This window comes from Athene cunicularia, unplaced genomic scaffold (genome assembly GCF_003259725.1).
Source record: "Athene cunicularia isolate RWA unplaced genomic scaffold, athCun1 SCF_2, whole genome shotgun sequence".
NCBI lineage: Eukaryota > Metazoa > Chordata > Aves > Strigiformes > Strigidae > Athene > Athene cunicularia.
In genome coordinates this window covers 898135-904514 of record NW_020799266.1, presented here as the reverse complement: position 1 = coordinate 904514, position 6380 = coordinate 898135, and the positions used below count along the sequence as shown (strand labels likewise).

At 41.0% G+C, this 6380-nt stretch overlaps 1 protein-coding gene across 2 annotated transcripts in view; it reads right to left on the bottom strand.

Moving 5' to 3' along the window:
• Nucleotides 1-6242, bottom strand: part of NDRG3 (NDRG family member 3) — a 59059-nt gene extending 52817 nt beyond the window's left edge. The window contains exon 1 of one of the 2 annotated variants that reach the window (XM_026867180.1): nucleotides 6089-6242. The gene's annotated coding sequence lies outside the window, so the exon portion shown is untranslated. The remainder of the gene's footprint in view (nucleotides 1-6088) is intronic. The other variant, XM_026867181.1, reaches the window with a different exon arrangement.
• Nucleotides 6243-6380: the final 138 nt, after the last annotated feature.

Below are 6380 nucleotides of genomic sequence, written 5' to 3'. Positions count from 1 at the left end.
GGGGGGCGGGGAGAGGGGGAAGCAGTTATCTTGTGAAATGCCAAAGGAACAACCACCACTGTCCTTCTATCACCATCATCAACAACAACAACAAAAAAATCTGATCCGTGAATGCGTCCTTCATCTGTTTGAGAAATCCAGTGCAACGCTGGCGTTTGAAGGCTGTCTTATGCATGTTATGCAACCTCAATAAAACATTTTTTAAACGAGGAAAAAATGTTGGGTTTTTTTTCCAGACCAAACCAGCTTCTCGGGATAGATGAGAAGAGTAGCTTGGCCTCTGTGCTTCAGCATCACCGTGCACACTGTTTCTGCTGGAAGCATGGCAAAAAGGTACTGGCAGCAGAGCCGGATGCTGTTTGCAGCTCAACCACAAGCAACATAAGCACACAGTTACTGTCCCTTCCAAAGGCATCTTCTGCTCCGCCTCGCAGCATTACATATACCCATCCATTCTTCACTATCAAGGTTTAAGTGTCCTCCAGGAATTCTGCTCTGTTTGGGATATCACAGTTAATAAAAAAAAAAGCATGATGACAGACTTCTAAGCCTTTAGGGGTCACTGCACTGCCAAGAAAAACTGTGATCAGTGAGAAAATATCATTTTCTAACACCTAAAAACACCGCCAAAACCAGAATGCATTCATATGGAACAGGCACAGACCCCTCTCCTGTGAAACCAACTGGTGAGCTCTGCAAATTGTTTTAAAGACATTTTCATGCAGGTGAGAGCAGCGGCATACATAGTATAGCAGCCTAGAATTAGCCCTGAAAACACTTCATTTAGGCAACTACTACCAGGCATAACAATAAAAGCCATTTCTTACAGCTGAATCACTGTCAGAAGGGCTTGATGGTCTCATTACACTAGTGAAGCTTCTGTAGTATACACATGGCCAGTCAGCCCTGGCACTGAAGCTGTTGCTTTCCATATTTCAAAGGAAATACCCAGGTACAGGATTTCTTATGAAGGCAATAATCATCTATAACAGCAACTGTCAGGCTAGCCAAAGTTTGAGAATCATTGTCAACACTCCTATGCATCTGCAAAGAATTCATGAAGACAGTGTGGCAGTACACATGGCACAAAATGTACCAATTCATATTCAACATGCATAAATAGGAAACAAAGGGAAAAAAAAACAGTAAAAAACATTTGGTAAGAAGGGTGCAAGAAGTCTCCATCACTGTCTTGGCTGGCGAGGGGCCAGAAAGGCTGCGTGCATCCATACCCAGTCAGGTGATATTTATTAAAGAACAAATCTTCCATTCACCACCCAAAGTATTATTCCAGAAAGTAAGGTGGTTTTTTTGGGGGGTGAGGGGTGGAATGATGTTTCTTATCCCACACCACCACCACCTATGCTCTCCAGCACACCACCCCAGAAGTTCTAAAGAACCAGGATACTCTCCAGGAAACCACATCAGCAATGGTCTCCGACCTCCATGCAGGTTTGGTGTGGAAACCTGGAAAGTGGCTGAGTGACAGGGAGTGCTGCATCAGTGCATAATTCTAGCATTTACAAAACACAAGGGCATCAGTAGCAAAATTTGTTAATTTCCAGTTACGTATTTTTGATATATTTATGATGTAGTTGTTGCTAATAAAGTCCATATATAGGATAAAAAGTAAGTACTTGCTAATAAAGTACATATATAGGATAAAAAGTAAAACCTCTGAGCAAGAATCCCACATCCGAGACAGCTCCCTCCATTAAAGCAGAACCACAGAAGAATTAGTCAGCAGTTCCTCGCACAGAGCAGTACAGACACTTATCCTCTCATCACATACAATACATCCATACAAGCATATAGTCAAATACAACAAATAACCTGAGCTAAAGAACAACAAAATCAACATGGCTTTAAGCCCCAGTAGCTCCCTTTTTAAGGAGCATTCTCCAACTGCAAGCATCACACTCAGCAATTGCAGATAAACAACCCTTTGGGTGTAGAAATCAGAAGAAATGGCAACGCTTTGTATTTTCTAAGATTTAGAATGTTGCTGCAGAGGTCAGAGAGGGCCTTTGTGAGCAAGAGAGATCACACGAGTACTGGGTGTTTCCTGAAGCTTGATGGGCAGCAGGACTTACAACTTTGTCTTGTTTGTGGCATTTTAGTTGAAGTTTGAAAAAACTTTGTGATTCCTTGGAATCACAACCAAGTTGCCTCAGCTCCTGCTTCTTCATGTGGTCAGCCCCATGACCGAGACCAGGAGCTGAGCAGCCACGAGCTCCAAGACATATAAAACCAGTTACATATGCACAAATTAACTGTCCAACAGACAAAAAACATCTGGGTACCACCCAGCTGGTGCAGTGGTTCTGCTCAGTGTGGGTCAGAAAAATTTTTAAATCTTCACTCTCTTACGGCAAGACCCCACATACTGCAAAGTTCCTGCAAAGTCAGTACAACTGAGTAACTACAACTCCACTCCTCCCTGGGGACAGAGGGTTTTTTTTGGTTTGATTTTTTTTTTAATATGCCACTGGGGGAAAAAAAAAAAATTACACTAAGCTCTCAAAAATCCCAAATTAACATTTTATTGGAAGCAGAAACGATCTGAACTTCTTCATTAACTCATTTGTACAGACAAAGCTACACCCTCCTCTGTGCTTTTGTATTCACTCTGGTGGAAAATTCCAGCTCTTTTTGCAGTGTAGACATTTGTATAGAAATCTTCATGATGATGAGCTAGTAACTGAAAAGTTATAGCTGACAGACCTACATGACTGTCAACTGTGCTGACTCCTCAGTCATAATAATTCGATTATATGGCACAGAAGTATGAATGAGCATGGCACCAAACACTACAATGTGACAAATGCAGCAAGGCCGGGGAGATGATGTTACAACCCGGCATTCACAGATTGACACAGGTAAGCAGAAGGTCTCACCAAGGAGACATCTTGACAGACAATCTTCTAAACTCCTCCTTCCTTCTGCTTCTTCCAACACCATAGCAGCAGCTATAGCGTTGGCTTTATATTACACTGTGTAAAATGCTTTAAAAGGAGGTATATTATTCTTCAGCAATGTCCCTGCTGCAAACCAGAAGCCAGCAGACCTGTGGTCCCATAGTTCAGATCCCAACTCCAAGGTATTCCCAGACTCCCCATGCACTTACATCTCACACCACCACAACCATGTTCACCTTTGCGGGGCTGGAACTAAGAGGCCACTCACTGCCAGCTGACGTGCCAAGTTATTTAGTAGCCAAACATGAATTGGATGGAGTACCTGCTGGGTGTTCCACCCGTTTACTGCTTGAAGTAACCAAAAACATACATACAAGCTCTCTTACTGACTTTTATTTAAAATCATGTATGTTTCCAATTAAGTACTTATCTTAAAAATATCAGGAAGGTATAATTTTGTTCTGTGGCTGAGCTAATTGATGTTCAGATTTTCACCAAGCCCTGTGCCTTTCTCTCTGTCAGCCCATGGATAAAGCTCAATTGCATTGTAAAATGCCTGGATTTCCTGAGGACCATAAGAAATTTATTTAGTAACTTTTTCATCCAAGCTGAAGGAAAAAATAAATTGAATTTGTAACAAGGACCATCTCTTTGATGAAAACCATGTCCGAATGAACTACATGAGCAAAACAGCAAAGACAGAGTACTATAAAATGGTTAAAAACACCTCTTCATCAACTGCTGAGCATGTGCTTGTTTGACACTCACAACACTGTTGGATTAATTCTCCAGCCACAGCAGGGACAAAACATGCAGCACCTGAACTGGCAGCATAGAAAAGCAAACATAAACCACTCCCCAAGCCCCATCTTCTACCATCTGCAAAAACAAAGCACAAAGCCACATACAAGCCTTCCTCTTCTGGAAGGAAGTACAGCAATCCAAGTCATATAACCCTATATTTATGTAAATCAAGTTTTTCTTTCTGCCTATGCAAAGGTAGACACACCTACACAAACTGAAAAAAAACCCATGCCTAATTGGCCAATCCATCCATTTCAAACCTATCACAGCCAAAAGAAACCATTACAAACAGTCACATCTAACTTCAGTTCTCCACACAAGGACAATCCAGAAAACCCCTCAGCAGAAAACTTATTATGTATGACAATGGAACTGGTGAATTGGGATATGAATTTTCAAGAACACACCTGAAAAGCCAATTTAGTGAGCAGAAATTTAAATACCTATATTCCTTTACATTTAGGAAATGTAAATGTACACAAATCCCAAATAATTCCAGCATTTACAAAACACAAGGTCATCAGTAGCAAAATTTGTGAATTTCCAGTTACATATTTTTGAAATATTTATGATGCAATTGTTCATGATAAAATAGAATGAAGTCCATATACAGGATAAAAAGTAATACTAGATCCATATCAATTTACATAAGTGCACTAAAACCCCCTCCTTATTCACTTCTTTGTTTAAGGTATTCCAGATACTAACCCACAGTCAGGTTGTTTTTCTGCATCAGCACAGTGAAAGCATCCAAGAGGCAGTCACAAATTGACCAAATTATTATCTAGGTGCAATTCATACACCAAATCATACTAATCTAACTACAGCATCAAATTCATGCCAATTTGAAATGAAAAGTGCAAGTCTGTGCGCAGACACTTACACTGCCTTCAGTCTAGACTACAGTCGAGCCTGTAAGGTCACAATTTCAATCAGCAGCAGCAATAGAAATATGCACTTAGTTAACTGAATAGATTCTAATTAAATCCACACATTTGTATACTATCAGTACAGCAACACTAAATCAACATTAATTTATAATTTGTTGGGTTTCCTTCCAGTCAGATCTGTTTCCAGACTGGATTGACTGCAGAGCAGCAGGCAGGGCTGTGCGGACGAGCAGAGCACCTCCGCTAGCAGGGGCATTCACGGGTGTGCGCTTCTAGCAGTGGCAACACTGCAATACAAGGTAACAGTCAGATAGCCACGGAACTTCGGCGGCTCTGCAGCTAGAGGATAAATGGGAAAGACCTAGCCTGGACAGAAAACAGCTGAAAGCAGACAGCACGGAGCAGGCATAAACGGTCAATTTTCACAGGAAGGGAGACTGCCCGGGAGCCTTTTGCAGTGCTCTGCCATACACTCTATTTCTAAACAATTGGTAAAGGGGAAAGGAGTAGAGTGAAAGTCTCCTGAGGATCTAAGCTATTCTGATAGTAAAGATAAGGGCTGACTGAAGACCTGCAGAAAAACGCTAGGAGACTGAATAATCGGGAATTAAAATAACTGATGAAATTCAATGCAAATAAAGTAGCAGTCTGAAGAAAAATGATCCTAATTTCACATATAGTGCTCCAAAATGTTCATTAACATTCAGAAAGTCTTGCTGGACTCATGACAGACTGATAAAAGCATCAGCTCACAGCGATTCAACATATAAAAATATAAACCTAATGTTAGGAAATTATTAGTAATTAAACTACCATATAAAGCTATAGAAGGCAGCTTAAACCCTGGATGCAGTGCCTGTTCCTTCATTTCAAGAAGACATCATGGAAGGAGGAAATGTTTCTTAAAAGGAAACAAGGTTTGAAAAGATGAATAATGAGGAAAAATCAATTAGGCTAGGGTTCTTCTGCCTGGAAACATAGATTACTGCAGTGACATAGGACAGAAGCCCATAAAATAATCAGTTGCATGGAGAAGGTAGATAGTGATCAGTTGTTTGCTGTTTCCAAACAATACAAAAGCTTAGAAATATGAATAAAAGCAGCAGCTGTTAAGTTCAAAAGAAAACAAGCAGAGGTTGTTAACACCTACAACATTAATTTGTGCTCTGGAAGCTCTCCCCTGGGATATGTCAGTGCTATACATTTAAATGGACTGGAGACAGAAGCAAGTTCACAGAAGAAAAATACATTAACCATCAACAAAATAAATGTAAACATCTACCTCTTGACATTCTACAGCTGTCAAGAGGGCTATCAGACAGGTTTAAAAAATTTCCCCTGACCTTACACTCTTCTCTTTTTGGTCACAGTGGACTAGACGGTTCCACGTGATTCTACGGCTGTGCTTACACCGCAAAAATCAATTACCTGTCTGGTACTCCTCAGCCCTTCTCTGAACTCACTCAGCTTGCTTACCTGGCAAAAGCTGATCTTCTGGGGAGGTGGGAACAGAGGGGCTGGATTAGTGCCCTGCTTATTTGGCGAACTGAACTCATTCAGGAAAACATCCGGTAAATGCTAGAGGTGGTACAAAACAGCGCAAGAATAGGACCAGCCCTTTTGCATGCCAGCCAGTCATTAGATCAGTTTAAGATGTAACACACAGCTTCATCACCAATACAGATTAAAAAGAAGCAGCAGATTACCTATATCCTCTGTTCGAACACACAGAGAAAAGCCACAATTGTATCTCTTATTGGGGGGGGGG